Source organism: Phyllobates terribilis, unplaced genomic scaffold, assembly GCF_046119375.1.
Source record: "Phyllobates terribilis strain yellow unplaced genomic scaffold, ASM4611937v1 Scaffold_231__1_contigs__length_3143052, whole genome shotgun sequence".
In the NCBI taxonomy this organism is placed as follows: Eukaryota; Metazoa; Chordata; class Amphibia; order Anura; family Dendrobatidae; genus Phyllobates; species Phyllobates terribilis.
Genome location: NW_027362991.1, coordinates 630,001 through 648,029, shown reverse-complemented (window position 1 = coordinate 648,029; position 18,029 = coordinate 630,001). Strand labels below are relative to the sequence as shown.

Genomic DNA, 18,029 nt, shown 5'->3' with positions numbered 1-18,029 from the left:
CGTGTGAAGTGTCTAGTGTGATCAGCGTACCGCGATGGCTGTGAACGGAGCAGCAAATGAGACTCAATCTATTTGAGCGATTAAAGTGCCGGTTAAAATCGCAGCAGGTATTTGAGAAACGTCTACAGGACATGGTGCAGGAACGGCAGGAGCTGTTGGCACCGTGTAGAGTGGCGGCAGTGGACCATTCTGTGAACTCTCTGGGGGCGCCAGTATTGTCCCAGAGTGCCCGGGGAGATGGTAAAAGATGTTGTGAACTGAGTCCTAAGACTGTTGCGTTTTTTTTTGTTAAAGTACCCCATTTAGGTGTGGTTGTCCAAAAGGGGGCGGAGTCTAAAAAGGAGGCGGATTTTCAAAAGAGCGTGGAGCATAGAAAACCAAAATGTGTTACTGGTTGTGGGTTGGTATGGCCTAAAAATGACAATTTGACCATTGATAACGGGGTACCTCCACTAGAAGGGGTTGACGTCAAGGTGGGAGGTGACTTGCTGGTCCACGACACCATGGGGAGTGACACAGACCCCACAACTGACGGTGACGCTATGAAAGTAGAAAGAGAGTTCAGTCAGGAGGGGCTAGACGAGGGGAGAAAGTCCCCCTCTCGTCATCGGCGTAAGGGCCACAAAAAGGTTGCTCCTGTAGTCTTTGCTGAAAGTGAAAATAAAGAAAATGTAATGCTGTGTGCCTTTGTTCCAAGTGTGGATCCTCCTTTAGAGGCAGAAGAGGAGGTGACGATGCCAGTAGCAACCTCCGGTACAGTACTGAGACAGAAGGATTAGGATCTGACGGCCCTGAAAAAGGAGGCGGCCAGTCATGACCAAGAGCTGGAGCCTATCAGGCAGCAGTATCAGAGTGACGTGCAGCAACGAAGGGAAAACCTGGAGAACAGGTCCCCAGACCTGCGGAGCCTGGAGTCTCAACGGCAGAAAATAAACCAGGGTGTGAGGAACTTGCAGCAAAAGCTGGAGGAAAGCAGCGACGAAATCAACAAATGGAAGGAGATGTTCCAGAAAATTAAAGAGGACCTCCGCAGAACCCAAGAGGAGGTTGTTCGGTTGAAGTTTGACAAAGCGGTGTTTGAAGATGAGCTGCACGATATGAATGATCGTTTCTCCCTGGTACAGTTAGGGCTGCACCAAGTGAAGAAAGGCTCTGCGGATGCAGAAGAAGCAGAGGTCTCAAAGGAAGTGCAGAGATTTCAGGAGCAGGTGAAGCAGCTGATGCAGGAGAAGCAAAGGCTGGATGAGGGTCTATACCAGAGGGATAGGGAGCTATCTGCCTTAAAAGGGGCGCTGCAGGATGAAGTTTCTGGACGTGATCAAGACCTAGAACGACTGCGCGAACAGTTCAACCGGGAGCTGTGTGAATCCAAGAAGGAGCATAGTGAACTCATGAGGGAGCTGCAGCAATTCCAGGACCAAGTAAAGCCTCTAATGCAGGAGAAGGAGCGGCTGGTGGACTCTCTGTACCCGCGAGACCGGGAGCTATCCGCCCTGAAAGAGGCCGAAAAGAGGCATGAAAAGTTCAATAGGGAACTGCAACAAATCAAGAGAGACTATGAGGATCTCCTCAAGGTTAAGGAAAAACTAGAGGATGATAAGGCGGATGCAGACCACATGCGCCAAGTGGTTGAGACCACTCTGCAGGACACCCGTGATGAAAATGATGATCTCCGCAGAAAGACCCTAGGTCTGGAAGCTCAGGTGAAGGAGCTGCAGACATTCTGTGATGATCTCCAAAGGGCAGAGACGTGCCTTAAGGATAGAATCTTCAGGATGGAGGAGTCTATCGGAGAAAGGAGGTATGAAGCAAATGCCTCTTTGAATAATGCAAGCTTGGGTGATTCGGTGGATGTAAAAGCCGAGATCAAAGAGCTCAAGGAGTTGCTACAAGCCCATTTGAAGCAAGAGAAGCTTGAGAGACTGGCTGTCGAGAGCCGAGTGGGCGCATTGGAGACAGAGAGGTCTGAGATAACTCTACTGTTAAAGGAGCAGTTGAAGCCGGAAGAGCTTCAGAGATGGGTTGCAGAGAGGCGAGTGGCTGAGCTAGAGGAAGAAGTTGTCGAGCTCCAAGGTCGCCTGGCAAAATACCAATCAGCGAACGAGGCCTCCTTGGAGAAGGTGGACCTCAGGAGAGCTGAGAGGGTGTTAAAAGAAGATAAGTATGAAATAGAAGTGGTCAAGATGAGAATTCTTGAGTTCATAGCTGTGAGTCAGCTCAGGGGAAGCATACAGGGTGAAGAAGCTGAAAGTCAGTTGTCCCTGAAACCTGAGCCAGATGATCATTTGGACACCACTAGTGAGACAGAAACGTCTCGGTACAAGTGCCTCATTGATGTACCCGAAGATTTGAGAGAAGAATGCACCAGAGAGTCAGTGCATGAAGAGTTTAAGAAGGCCGTGGGAGCCTGTAAGGTGTACTCGACCTCAGAAGCTAAACAGCTGGTGGTCCTGTCCACGACCGAAGTCACAGTGAAGAGGGTGGCGATCCTAAGTGACATGTACTGGCGATGTATTCGCACAAAGCGGTTTGTCCAGTTGAAGACAGAACAAGCCATTAGACAACTGGAGCTTATGAGAAAAGCTCAAAGTCTGCGTGAAGAGGTCATCCGGGTGCCTCATGCTCTGATAAGAAAGCTCATTGGGAGAAATGGTCAAGCCATGCAAATGATGGTAAAGAAGTCTGGTGTGATGAAAGTAAGCAGTCCACGTGATCGTCAGGACTGGATACCAGATGAAGGCGGCATGGTGTCATTCTCCGCTGTAGGAACGGAAGAAAATCTTGCATATATACGAATGCTGATGGAGTACCGAGTGACCTACCTACGAGAGGTAGAACAGTTGAATCTCGCCAGACTGCGAATGGAAAGGCAGCATCGCCTGAGCAGCAGAAGGTGGCAGCCGTCTAGAAATTGTGAGACCAGACAGAGAAAGAGCCCCCTAAATAAAAGAACAGCTACAGCTGAAGTTAGAGACCTTTCAAGATGTCCTGAGAGTAATGGGTGTGGGTTTAGAGATAGTGAGACCTCCAGTAACTCAGGTCTGAGAGGCCCATACAAATGACCCAATAGAGTACGGGACAGTACAGAGTCTAACCGGACCTTAGATACAAGGACATGTGAGTAATACTGCTGTATTGACCGCTGGGAGCGGGGGAGGTCTGACAAGGTTACGACTGACCGCTGGGAGCGGGGGAGGTCTGACAAGGTTACGACCCGGAAATGCGACTTGACGAAGTCAGTGACAATGACAAATGGTAGGTCCCTAAGGAATGGTCTAATGTCGATGACTAATGTTCCAGGGGCTGAGCAGCGCAATTGTCAAGTACATAGTCTCTGTGTGAACTGTGGGTTATAATGTGATTGTGTATATTATGTGTTCAACCCCACAAGTTTGAACAGGGGGGGGGGGGATATGTAATGCAGCGACTTGCGGCATTACTGTAATGTAATGACACCATTAGCCTGGAGAGGCTGGAAGAGAGAGGCCTGGTGAGGCCTGGCGAAGCCTGGAAGGTAGAGGCTGGATCTAGGATACCCGTAGCCTTTTGAAGGCACGTGGCTTGGACACTATGTCTGGGAAGCCTTAAAGCCACAGCGGTGGCAGAACCGAGCTGAGAGAAGCAGCTAAAACCCGGCAACGGTAAAAACGCTGCTTGATGTGGACATTTATATTGTTACCTTGCTGAAGGCTGTATCGGGAGCCAAGTGGACATATCTGTCACTGGAAAGGCTCTTGGACATTATATGTGTAATATGTCGGTGAGCCACTGAGATGGACTATGTTATGTGCAGTTTATGAGGTGTAATAAACTGCTGGACTGTGAAATACCAGAAAGACGTTGCATGTGTGCTTTATGTTAGAACCTTGCTCTTAGTTTTTTTTTCCTTTGCTGGTCACATGACCTTGTTGGCCTATTTAATCCTGCTCCGCCCTTCTGGCTTTGCTGGACTTCATTGTATATCTACTTTCTAGCTAGCCTGTGCTCTGTGTCTTGCTCTGTTAGTTTGCTTGGTCTTCTGACCTCTATGTTCTATATATTTTGTTTGTTCGTCTGTCTGCTACTATTTCTGTTAGGAGGTGTCCCATATTCCTCCCAGTCCTTAGTACTTGTAGGGATTCCTTCCCCACATCTATAGGTCTCCGTACAGACTAGCTTAGGACTTTAGCAGGTCTGATCGCAGGATCAGGTTCCCTGTTACATCGTAGGGATTTAGCTGAGTTCTATCGTAGGGACAGATCTCCTCTCTTTCCTTAGCTCTGGTAGCAGAACATAACAGTAAGTCCAGCCAGCAAATTCTCTAAGGAAAGATTTTTCTGTTCCATCATGGTGTCGGTTCAGGATTTGGTTCATCGCCTGCAGGGACTCTCTCTGGAGGTGGCCGAGCTCCGTCAGCACGTGAGTAACTGTCCTGGAGCACATTTCTTGGAGCCTAAGGTATGTTTGCCGGATTTATTTTTTGGTGAACACCGAGAATTTTTTTCATTCAAAAATGCTTGCTTATTGTATTTTCGTTTGAGACCCAAGTCCTCTGGGGATGAATCCCAGCGCGTAGGGTTCATAATGTCACTTTTGCGCAAAGAGCCTCAGGAGTGGGCCTTTTCTTTGCAACCTAGTGATACATGCTTCAGATCAGTGGATAGTTTTTTTTCTGCTTTGGGACTATTATATGATGATCCTGACCGTGTCGCATCAGCTGAGACTGAGTTGAGACGTTTAAAACAAGGATCAGGTAATGTGGAAAAATATTGTACTCATTTCCGTCGTTGGTCTACTCAAACAGGGTGGAACGATTCTGCTCTGAAAAGTCTATTTCTTGCTGGGCTCAGTGAAAGGGTTAAAGACCTGCTAATTGCTTATCCTACACCTGAAGATTTGCAACAGGCTATGCAATTAGCTATACGGGTGGATAGAAGACTGCGTGCAAGGGTTAATGAGAGCAAATCCTCTGCTATGTCAGTTTCTGGTTATGAGAATGTGTGTACTAACAGTGGTGAACCGATGGAGATTGGATCGGTGGCACCTCGCTCTCAAGAAAAAGACCGTCGATTTTTTGAAGGCTTGTGTTTCTATTGCGGAAAATCTGGTCATTTGATTAAAGGCTGTGAGCTTCGTATGAAGAAAGAAAAAAAAATGGTCAGTCATGCCCGTATTGTCTGTTTAAATTCCAAGGGTGTATTTTTAGCTGCTTCCACGATTGCTCAGGAAAAATTAATGGAATTTCGGGTGTTTGTCGATTGTGGGTCTACTCTGAATGTTATTGATGGGGGATTCGTGGAAAAACTCAATTTAAAACCTGAACCTTTATCATCCCCCATTGCTGTGGTTTCTGTGGATGGTTCCCCTTTGAAGAATATTACTCTCAAGGTCTGTGAATTTCCTCTCACTATTAATGGTGTTCACCATGAGAAATTGGATTTGGTAGTGTTGAATAACTTGCCTTCTCCAGTAATATTGGGATTGCCCTGGTTAAAATTTCACAATCCTGTACTGGATTGGTCTACCAGTGAAATTAAATCCTGGAGCCATAAATGTTATGACAAGTGTTGTAATGGGCGTATTGCAGCTTTGGATAGGGGAGAATTGCCTGTTCCTATTCAGGATTTTTGGAGAGTTTTTTCTGAGAAGGAATCGCAGGTTTTGCCTCCTCATAGAGACTATGATTGTTCTATTGAATTTGTCCCTGGAGCGACTCTTCCTAAAAGTCGTTTATTTAACCTTACTATTCCTGAGAGGAAGGCTTTGGAGGAATACATACAGACAAGTTTGGCCGCCGGTCACATTAGGCCCTCTAAGTCTCCTGTGGCGGTTGGATTTTTTTTTGTAAAAAAAAAGGACGGCGGTTTACGTCCTTGTCTGGATTTTCGTGAGATTAACAAAATTACTGTACGCAATCCTTACCCCCTGCCATTGATTCCTGATCTGTTTAACCAGTTAATGGGGGCCAAGTGGTTCTCTAAAATTGACCTTAAGGGGGCATACAATCTGTTGCGCATGAAGGAGGGTGACGAATGGAAGACTGCTTTTAACACTCCTGTGGGTCATTTTGAGAATCTGGTTATGCCTTTTGGTCTTACTAATGCTCCTGCATTTTTTCAGAATCTGATTAATGACATCCTTAGACCTTTGATCGGTAAAAATGTGGTTGTGTATTTGGATGACATTTTGATTTATTCGCCGGATCTGGAGTCTCATTGGCGGAGCGTGCGTGAGGTATTACAGTTATTAATGGACAATTCGCTTTTTGCTAAGCTGGAGAAATGTGAGTTCGCTGTACAGAGAATTAGTTTTTTGGGCTACATTATCTCCAGCAAAGGTTTTGAGATGGATCCGGTTAAGGTTCAGGCTGTGCAGGAATGGCCTAGGCCTATTGGTTTGAAATCGATACAGAGGTTTTTGGGTTTCGCCAATTACTATAGAAAATTCATTAAAAAATTTTCTAGTATTGTCAAACCTCTGACTGATCTCACCAGGAAAGGTGCTGATGCGGTTCAGTGGTCTTCTGAGGCCATTGAAGCTTTTGTGTATCTCAAGGAGAGGTTCACCTCTGCTCCCATCCTTATGCAGCCTGATGTTACTAGGCCGTTTTTGGTTGAGGTTGATGCTTCCTTTGTGGGGGTTGGCGCAGTATTGTCTCAGGATAACGGGGATGGATTACATCCCTGTGCCTTTTTTTCAAAAAAATTTTCGGAGACTGAACTGAATTACGATATTGGTAATCGGGAATTATTGGCTATTAAACTCGCATTTGAACACTGGCGCCACTTCTTGGAAGGTGCGGAATTTCCCGTTCAGGTTCTTACGGATCATAAAAATCTGATATATCTTGATGCTGCCAAGCGCCTGAATGCCCGTCAGGCTAGGTGGGCACTGTTTTTCTCGCGGTTTAATTTCTCCGTTACTTACATCCCTGGTACTAAGAATGTTAAGGCGGATGCCTTGTCTCGCAGTTTTTCTCCCATAGTCGGTGCTGAGAAAGAGGAGAACATTTTACAAGAAGGTGTTGTGATAGCTGCTTTGGACTCCGTTTTGGAAAATGAGATTCTTAAAGCACAGGAGAATGCCCCTTCTAACACTCCTCATGGGAGGTTGTTTGTGCCTGGGACCTTTAGGAGAGATTTGTTTGTTGAGTGTCACGAATCTCGGTTGGCAGGTCATCCCGGAATCTCTGAGACCAAGAGACTGGTGGGTCGCAGTTTTTGGTGGCCTGGATGGCAGAAGGAAGTCATTAAGTGGGTGCGTCAATGTACTATATGTGCTAGATCTAAGTCCTCACATACTCCTGCTGCGGGGTTGCTTTGTCCTTTGGAGGTTCCCAGTGCTCCTTGGACACATTTGGCTATGGACTTTATAACTGACCTTCCCCCCTCTGAGGGTTTTACTGTCATCTGGGTGGTCGTGGACCGTTTTAGCAAGATGTGTCACTTGGTTCCTTTCGTCAAACTGCCCTGCGCTAAAACTCTCGCTAAGGCCTTTGTCAAGGAAATTGTCAGACTTCATGGCGTTCCTACTGACATTGTTTCTGATAGGGGTCCTCAGTTCGTGGCTCGTTTTTGGCGTGCCTTTTGTGATAGGTTGGGAGTTCATTTGTCGTTCTCGTCCGGATATCATCCTGAATCTAATGGCCAGACAGAAAGGAAAAACCAGGATGTTGAGCAGTTCTTGCGTTGTTTTGTGGCAGACAATCAAGAGGGGTGGTCTGAGTTTCTGCCACTTGCTGAATTTGCTCTGGACAATCATACATCTTCTTCTGCTGGTTGTTCGCCTTTTTTTTGTTGTTCTGGGAGACATCCGTCGTTTGGGTCGTTCTCCAAGTTGGGATCTGCCGTGCCTGAGGAGGAGAATTTTTCCGGTGATTTGGAGAGAGTTTGGACGGATGTGCGTGGTAATCTTCAGGAGGCCAACAGAAAATCTAAAGACTACTTTGATAGGAAACGACAGGAGGTTTTGTTCGCTGTTGGTGACATGGTTTGGTTGTCCTCTAGGAATCTGCGGTTGAGGATTCCTTCAAAGAAATTGGGTCCCAAGTTTGTAGGGCCCTTTAAGGTGCTTCAGGTTGTCAACCAATCTGCTGTTAGGTTGGAGGTTCCTACCTCCTGGAGAATTAATCCGGTATTTCATGTCTCTCTGTTGAAAAAAGCTGTTGTATCGGATTGTGACGCCTCTGCCTCTGTTCCTCCGGTGGTGGAGGACGGGGAATATGAAATTTCTCGCATCCTTAACTCTAGACGGTATAGAGGTAGTTTGCAGTATGTTGTGGCCTGGAAAGGTTTCGGTCCCGAGGATAACTCTTGGGTCAGGTCGGATGATGTTTCCGCGTCCAGACTTATCAGAGCGTTTCACAGGAGATTTCCTGATAAGCCTGGTCCTAGGGGATCCGGAGGATCCTCTTAGAAGGGGGGGTACTGTTAGAACCTTGCTCTTAGGTTTTTTTTCCTTTGCTGGTCACATGACCTTGTTGGCCTATTTAATCCTGCTCCGCCCTTCTGGCTTTGCTGGACTTCATTGTATATCTACTTTCTAGCTAGCCTGTGCTCTGTGTCTTGCTCTGTTAGTTTGCTTGGTCTTCTGACCTCTATGTTCTATATATTTTGTTTGTTCGTCTGTCTGCTACTATTTCTGTTAGGAGGTGTCCCATATTCCTCCCAGTCCTTAGTACTTGTAGGGATTCCTTCCCCACATCTATAGGTCTCCGTACAGACTAGCTTAGGACTTTAGCAGGTCTGATCGCAGGATCAGGTTCCCTGTTACATCATAGGGATTTAGCTGAGTTCTATCGTAGGGACAGATCTCCTCTCTTTCCTTAGCTCTGGTAGCAGAACATAACACTTTAAATGATCCAGTGAAGCGAATGCCCCCAGCGTGATGAATAGTGCTACCTCACAATATATGTATATATATATATATATATATTATGTGTGTGTATATATAATATATACTGCTCAAAAAAATAAAGGGAACACTTAAACAACAGAATATAACTCCAAGTAAATCAAACTTCTGTGAAATCAAACTGTCCACTTAGGAAGCAATACTGATTGACAGTGAATTTCACATGCTGTTGTGCAAATGGAATAGACAATAGATGGAAATTATTGGCAATTATCAAGACACCGTCAATAAAGGAGTGGTTCTGCAGGTGGGGACCACAGACTTCATCTCAGTACCAATGCTTTCCGGCTGATCTTTTGGTCACTTTTGAATGTTGGTTGTGATTTCACACTCGTGGTAGCATGAGACGGACTCTACAACCCACAGAAGTTGCTCAGGTAGTGTAGCTCTTAAAGGATGGCACATCAATGCGAGCTGTGGCAAGAAGGTTTGCTGTGTCTGTCAGCGTAGTGTCCAGAGGCTGGAGGCGCTACCAGGAGACAGGCCAGTACACCAGGAGACATGGAGGGGGCCGTAGGAGGGCAACAACCCAGCAGCAGGACCGCTACCTCCGCCTTTGTGCAAAGAGGAACAGGAGGAGCACTGCCAGAGCCCTGCAAAATGACCTCCAGCAGGCCACAAATGTGCATGTGTCTGCACAAATGGTTAGAAACTGACTCCATGAGGGTGGTATGAGGGCCCGACGTCCACAGATGGGGGTTGTGCTCACAGCCCAACATCGTGCAGAACGCTTGGCATTTACCACAGAACACCAGGATTGGCAAAGTCGCCACTGGCGCCCTGTGCTCTTCACAGGTGAAAGCAGGTTCACACTGAGCACATGTGACAGAGTCTGGAGACGCCGTGGAGAGCGATCTGCTGCCTGCAACATCCTTCAGCATGACCGGTTTGGCAGTGGGTCAGTAATGGTGTGGGGTGGCATTTCTTTGGAGGGCCACACAGCCCTCCATGTGCTCGCCAGAGGTAGCCTGTCTGCCATTAGGTGCCGAGATGAGATTCTCAGACCTCTTGTGAGACCATATGCTGGTGAGGTTGGCCCTGGGTTCCTCCTAATGCAGGACAATGCCAGACCTCATGTGGCTGGAGTGTGTCAGCAGTTCCTGCAAGATGAAGGCATTGAAGCTATGGACAGGCCCGCCCGTTCCCCAGACCTGAATCTGATTGAGCACATCTGGGACATCATGTCTCGCTCCATCCACCAACGTCACATTGCACCACAGACTGTCCAGGAGTTGGCGGATGCTTTAGTCCAGGTCTGGGAGGAGATCCCACAGGAAAACCATCCGCAACCTCATCAGGAGCATGCCCAGGCGTTGTAGGGAGGTCATACAGGCACGTGGAGGCCGCACAAAATACTGAGCCTTTGACTTGTTTTAAGGACATTACATCAAAGTTGGATCAGCCTGTAGTGAGTTTTTCCACTTTAATTTTGGGGGTGACTCCAAATCCAGGCCTCCATTGGTTAATAAATTTGATTTCCATTGATGATTTTTGTGTGATTTTGTTGTCAGCATATTCAACTTTGTACAGAACAAAGTATTCAATGAGAATATTTCATTCATTCAGAATACACATACACACACACATATACACACACACGTATACACACACATATATATACACACACACACACACATATACAGTTAGGTCCATATATATTTGGACAGAGACAACATTTTTCTAAGTTTGGTTCTAGACATTACCACAATGAATTTTAAACAAAACAATTCAGATGCAGTTGAAGTTCAGACTTTCAGCTTTCATTTGAGGGTATCCACATTAAAATTGGATGAAGGGTTTAGGAGTTTCAGCTCCTTAACATGTGCCACCCTGTTTTTAAAGGGACCAAAAGTAATTGGACAATTGACTCCAAAGCTATTGTTATGATCTGCTACAGGAACTAAGGAAAGACAGGAGATCTGTCCCTATAATATAACTAAACTAGATCCCTACGATGTAACGGGGAACCTGATCCTGCGGTCAGACCCGCTAAAGTCCTCGGCTAGTCTGTACGAAGACCTATAGATGTGAGGGAGGGATCCCTACAAGAACTAGGGACTGGGATAAGTTGGACACCTCCTAGCAGAAATAGTAGCAGTCAAAGACAAACACACAACAAAAAGCATAGAGGTCAGAAGACCTAGCAAAACTAACAGAGAACGGTAACAGAGCACCAAGCTAGCTCAAGAGTAGTAAATACAATGAAGTCCAGCAAGGCCAGGAGGGCGGAGCCGGATTAAATAGGCAAAAATAGTCATGTGACCAGCAAACTAAAAAAAAACCTAACAGGAGAGTTCTAACAGTACCCCCTCTTCTAAGAGGATCCTCCGGATCCCCTAGGCCCAGGCTTATCAGGAAACCTCCTGTGAAACGCTCTGACAAGTCTGGAAGCAGAAACATCATCCGCCCTCACCCATGAGTTATCCTCAGGTCCGAAACCCTTCCAAGCGTCGAGATACTGCAAACTCCCTCTATACCGTCTAGAATTTAGGATGCGGGAAATTTCATATTCCCCGTCCTCCACCACCGGAGGAACAGTGGCAGAGGCGTCACCATCCGACACATCAGCTTTTTTCAACAGAGAAACATGAAACACCGGGTTAATCTTCCAGGACGTAGGAACCTCCAACCTAACAGCAGATTGGTTAACTATCTGAAGCACCTTAAAGGGCCCTACGAACTTGGGACCCAATTTTTTAGAAGGAATCCTCAATCGCAGATTCTTAGAGGACAACCAAACCATGTCACCAACAGCAAACAAAACCTCTTGCCGTTTCCTATCAAAGTACCTCTTAGATTTTTTGCTAGCCTCCTGAAGATTACCACGCACATCCGTCCAAACTCTCTCCAAATCACCGGAAAAACTCTCCTCCTCAGGCACAGCCGATACCAATTTGGAGAATGACCCAAACGACGGATGTCTCCCAGAACAACAAAAAAAAAGGCGAACACCCAGCAGAAGAGGATGTATGGTTGTTAAGAGCAAATTCAGCAAGTGGCAGAAACTCAGACCACCCCTCTTGATTGTCTGCCACAAAACAACGCAAGAACTGCTCAACATCCTGGTTCTTCCTTTCTGTCTGGCCATTAGACTCAGGATGATATCCGGATGAAAACGACAAATAAACTCCCAACCTGTCACAAAAGGCACGCCAAAAACGAGCCACGAACTGAGGTCCCCTATCAGAAACAATGTCAGTAGGAACCCCATGTAGTCTGACAATTTCCTTGACAAAGGCCTTAGCGAGTGTCTTAGCGCAAGGCAGTTTGATGAAGGGAACCAAGTGACACATCTTGCTAAAACGGTCCACGACCACCCAGATGACCGTGAAACCTTCAGAGGGGGGAAGGTCAGTAATAAAGTCCATAGCCAGATGTGTCCAAGGTGCACTAGGAACCTCCAGAGGGCAAAGCAACCCCGCAGCAGGAGCATGCGAAGACTTGGATCTAGCACACACAGTACATTGGCGCACCCACTTAATGACTTCCTTCTGCCATCCAGGCCACCAAAAACTGCGACCCACAAGTCTCTTGGTCTCAGAAATTCCTGGATGACCTGCCAACCGAGACTCATGACACTCAACAAACAAATCTCTCCTAAAGGTCCTAGGCACAAACAACCTCCCATGGGGAGTGTTAGATGGGGCATTCTCCTGAGCTTTAAGAATCTCATCCTCCAAAACGGAGTCCAAAGCAGCAATCACAACACCTTCTTGTAAAATGCTCTCCTCTTCCTCAGCACTGAACATGGGAGAAAAGCTACAAGACAAAGCATCCGCTTTAACATTCTTGGTACCCGGGATGTAAGTAACGGAAAAATTAAACCGCGAGAAAAAAAGTGCCCACCTAGCCTGACGGGCATTCAAGCGCTTGGCAGCATCAAGATAGATCAGATTTTTATGATCAGTGAAAACCTGAATGGGAAATTCAGCACCTTCCAAGAGGTGACGCCAGTGTTCAAATTCGAGTTTAATCGCCAGCAATTCCCAATTACCAATATCGTAATTAAGTTCAGTCTCAGAAAATATTTTTGAAAAAAAGGCACAGGGATGTACTCCATCCTTGCTTTCCTGAGACAACACTGCACCGACCCCCACAGAAGAAGCATCAACCTCAACCAAAAATGGCTTAGTCACATCAGGCTGCATAAGGATGGGAGCAGAGGTGAACCTCTCCTTTAGAAACACAAAAGCTTCAATGGCCTCAGAAGTCCACTGAACCGCATTAGCACCTTTCCTGGTGAGATCGGTCAGTGGTTTGACAATAATAGAAAATTTTTTTATGAATTTTCTGTAATAATTGGCGAAACCCAAAAACCTCTGTATCGATTTCAAACCAATAGGCCTAGGCCATTCCTGCACAGCTTGAACTTTAACCAGGTCCATTTCAAAACCTTCACTGGAGATAATGTAGCCCAAAAAACTAATTTTCTGTACAGCGAACTCACATTTCTCCAGCTTAGCAAAAAGCGAATTGTCCATTAATAACTGTAATACCTCACGTACGCTCCGCCAATGAGACTCCAGATCAGGCGAATAAATCAGAATGTCATCCAAATACACAACCACATTTTTGCCGATTAAAGGTCTAAGGATGTCATTAATAAGATTCTGAAAAAATGCTGGAGCATTGGTAAGACCAAAAGGCATAACCAGATTCTCAAAATGACCCACAGGAGTGTTAAAAGCAGTCTTCCATTCATCACCCTCCTTCATGCGCAACAAATTGTATGCCCCCCGGAGATCAATTTTAGAGAACCACTTGGCCCCCACTAACTGGTTAAATAAATCAGGAATCAATGGCAGTGGGTAAGGATTGCGTACAGTAATTTTATTAATCTCACGAAAGTCCAGACAAGGACGTAAACCGCCATCTTTTTTTTTCACAAAAAAAAATCCAACAGCCACAGGAGACTTGGAAGGCCTAATGTGACCAGCGGCCAAGCTTGTCTGTATGTATTCCTCCAAAGCCTTTCTCTCAGGAATAGTAAGATTAAATAAACGACTTTTAGGAAGAGTCGCTCCAGGGACAAATTCAATGGTACAATCATAGTCTCTATGGGGAGGCAAAATTTGTGACTCCTCCTCAGAAAAAACTCTCCAAAAATCCTGAATAGGTACAGGTAATTCCCCTTTTTCCACCGCAGCAATACGCACGTTACAACACTTGTCATAACACTTAGGGCTCCAGGACTTAATTTCATTGGTAGACCAATCCAGTACAGGATTGTGCAATTTTAACCAGGGTAACCCCAATATTACTGGAGAAGGCAAATTATCCAATACCACCAAATCCAAATTCTCTTGATGAATACCATTAATAGTGAGGGAAATTCACAGACCTTATGAGTAACACTCTTCAAGGGAGAGCCATCAACAGAAACCACAGCAATAGGGGATGACAAAGTTTTAGGTTCTAATCTAAGTTTTTCCAAGAATCCCCCATCAATCACATTCAGAGTAGAACCACAATCCACAAATAGCCGAAATTCAATTAATTCATCCTGAGCAGCAGTAGTGGCAGATAGGAATACTCCCTTAGAATTCAAACAGGCTATACGTGCATGACTGACCTTTTTTTCTTTCTTTCTTCATACGAAGCACACAGTTCTTAATAAAATGACCAGAATTTCCGCAATAGAAGCACAAGCCTTCAGAAAGCCTGCGGTCTTTTTCCTGAGAGCGGGGTGCCATCGCCCCAATCTCCATCGGCTCTCCATTGTCAGCACAGACCCTCTCAGGACTCGGAGCTGACATAGCAGAGGATTTGCTCTCATTAACCCTTGCATGCAGTTTCCTGTCCACCCGTATAGCTAATTGCATTACCTCCTGCAAGTTACCAGGTGTGGGATAAGCAATCAGTAAATCCTTAACCCTTTCACCTAGCCCTGCAAGAAACAAGCTTTTCAAAGCTGAATCGTTCCACCCCACCTGGGCAGACCACCGACGGAAGTGAGAACAATATTTTTCCACATTACCTGATCCCTGCCTCAGATGTCTCAATTCAGACTCAGCAGATGAGACACGATCAGGATCATCGTACAACAAATCCAAAGCAGAAAAAAAACTATCCACTGATCAAAAGCACGGATCACTAGGTTGGAGGGAGAAGGCCCATCCCTGAGGATCTTTGCGCAAAAGTGACATTATGAACCCTATGCGCTGTGATTCATCACCAGAGGATCCGAGTCTCAAACGAAAATACAATAAACAAGCATTTTTAAAAGAAAAAAAATCTTGTTGTTTGCCAAAAAATCGATCTGGCAGACGTACCTTTGGCTCCACAAAATGCGCTCCAGAACAGCTACTCACGTGTTGTTGGAGCTTGGCCACCTCCAGAGAGAGTCCCTGCAAGCGTTGAGCCAAATCTTGAACCGAGACCATGATGGAAAACTGGAGGTCTTTCCTTAGAGAAAATTTTTTTTTTTTTCTTTTTTTTTTCTTTTAGGGCTGGACTTACTGTTATGATCTGCTACAGGAACTAAGGAAAGACAGGAGATCTGTCCCTACAATATAACTAAACTAGATCCCTACGATGTAACGGGGAACCTGATCCTGCGATCAGACCCGCTAAAGTCCTCGGCTAGTCTGTACGAAGACCTATAGATGTGAGGGAGGGATCCCTACAAGAACTAGGGACTGGGATAAGTTGGACACCTCCTAGCAGAAATAGTAGCAGTCAAAGACAAACACACAACAAAAAGCATAGAGGTCAGAAGACCTAGCAAAACTAACAGAGAACGGTAACAGAGCACCAAGCTAGCTCAAGAGTAGTAAATACAATGAAGTCCAGCAAGGCCAGGATGGCGGAGCCGGATTAAATAGGCAAAAATGGTCATGTGATCAGCACACTAAAAAAAAACCTAACAGGAGAGCTCTAACAGCTATTTCATGGACAGGTGTGGGCAATCCCTTCGTTATGTCATTCTCAATTAAGCAGATAAAAGGCCTGGAGTTGATTTGAGGTGTGGTGCTTGCATTTGGAAGGTTTTGCTGTGAAGTAAACATGCAGTCAAAGGAGCTCTCCATGCAGGTGAAACAAGCCATCCTTAAGCTGCAAAAACAGAAAAAACCCATCCGAGAAATTGCTGCAATATTAGGAGTGGCAAAATCTACAGTTTGGTACATCCTGAGAAAGAAAGAAAGCACTGGTGAACTCATCAATGCAAAAAGACCTGGGTGCCCACGGAAGACAACAGTGGTGGATGATCGCAGAATAATCTCGATGGTGAAGAGAAACCCTTCACAACAGCCAACCAAGTGAACAACACTCTCCAGGAGGTAGGCGTATAAATATCCAAATCTACCATAAAGAAGAAGACTGCATGAAAGTAAATACAGAGGGTTCACTGCACGGTGCAAGCCACTCATAAGCATCAAGAATAAAAAGGCTAGACTGGACTTTGCTAAATAACATCTAAAAAAGCCAGCACAGTTCTGGAAGAACAATCTTTGGACAGATGAAACCAAGATCAACCTCTACCAGACTGATGGAAAGAGAAAAGTATGGCGAAGGCGTGGTACAGCTCATGATCCAAAGCATACCACATCATCTGTAAAACACGGCGGAGGCAGTGTGATGGCTTGGGCATGCATGGCTGCCAGTGGCACTGGGTCACTAGTGTTTATTGATGATGTGACACAGGACAGAAGCAGCCAAATGAATTCTGATGTATTCAGAGCCATACTGTGTGCTCAGATCCAGCCAAATGCAGCCAAACTGATTGGTCGTCGTTTCATACTACAGATGGACAATGACCCAAAACATAAAGCCAAAGCAACCCAGGAGTTTATTAAAGCAAAGAAGTGGAATATTCTTGAATGGCCAAGTCAGTCAGCTGATCTCAACCCAATTGAGCATGCATTTCACTTGTTAAAGACTAAACTTCAGACAGAAAGGCCCACAATCAAACAGCAACTGAAAACCACCGCAGTGAAGGCCTGGCAGAGCATCAAAAAGGAGGAAACACAGCGTCTGGTGATGTCCATGAGTTCAAGACTTCAGGCAGTCATTGCCAACAAAGGGTTTTCAACCAAGTACTAGAAATGAACATTTTATTTACAATTATTTAATCTGTCCAATTACTTTTGGCCCCTTTAAAAACAGGGTGGCAAATGTTAAGGAGCTGAAACTCCTAAACCCTTCATCCAATTTTAATGTGGATACCCTCAAATGAAAGCTGAAAGTCTGAACTTCAACTGCATCTGAATTGTTTTGTTTAAAATTCATTGTGGTAATGTCTAGAACCAAAATTAGAAAAATGTTGTCTCTGTCCAAATATATATGGACCTAACTGTATATACACACATATATATATATATATATATATATATATATATATATATATATATATATATATATATATACATACACACATACAGTGCTGGCCAAAAGTATTGGCACCCCTGCAATTCTGTCAGATAATACTCAGTTTCTTCCTGAAAATGTTTGCAATCACAAATTCTTTGGTATTATTCTCTTCATTTAATTTGTCTTCAATGAAAAAAACACAAAAAGAATTGTCCTAAAGCCAAATTGGATATAATTCCACACCAAACCTAAAAAAGGGGGTGGACAAAAGTATTGGCACCGTTTGAAAAATCATGTGATGCTTCTCTAATTCATGTAATTAACAGCACCTGTAACTTACCTGTGGCACCTAACAGGTGTTGGCAATAACTAAATCACACTTTCAGCCAGTTAACATGGATTAAAGTTGACTCAACCTCTGTCCTGTGTCCTTGTGTGTACCACTTTGAGCAAGGAGAAAAGAAAGAAGACCAAAGAACTGTCTGAGGACTTTAGAAACCAAATTGTGAGGAAGCATGAGAAATCTCAAGGCTACAAGTCCATCTCCAAAGACCTGAATGTTCCTGTGTCTTCCGTGCGCAGCGTCAGCAAGAAGTTTAAAGCCCATGGCACTGTGGCTAACCTCCCTAGATGTGGACGGAAAAGAAAAATTGAAGAGAGATTTCAACGCAAGATTGTGCGGATGGTGGTTAAAGAACCTCGACTAACATCCAAACAAGTTCAAGCTGCCCTGCTGTCCGAGGGTACAACAGTGTCAACCTGTACTATCCGTCGGCGTCTGAATGAAAAGGGACTGTATGGTAGGATACCCAGGAAGACCCCACTTC

The 18,029-nt window shown here is 45.2% G+C and overlaps 1 pseudogene; it reads left to right on the top strand.

Annotated features, from left to right (window-relative positions):
- Window positions 1–734: 734 nt before the first annotated feature.
- Window positions 735–18,029, top strand: part of LOC141215224 (uncharacterized) — a 61,937-nt pseudogene continuing 44,642 nt past the window's right edge.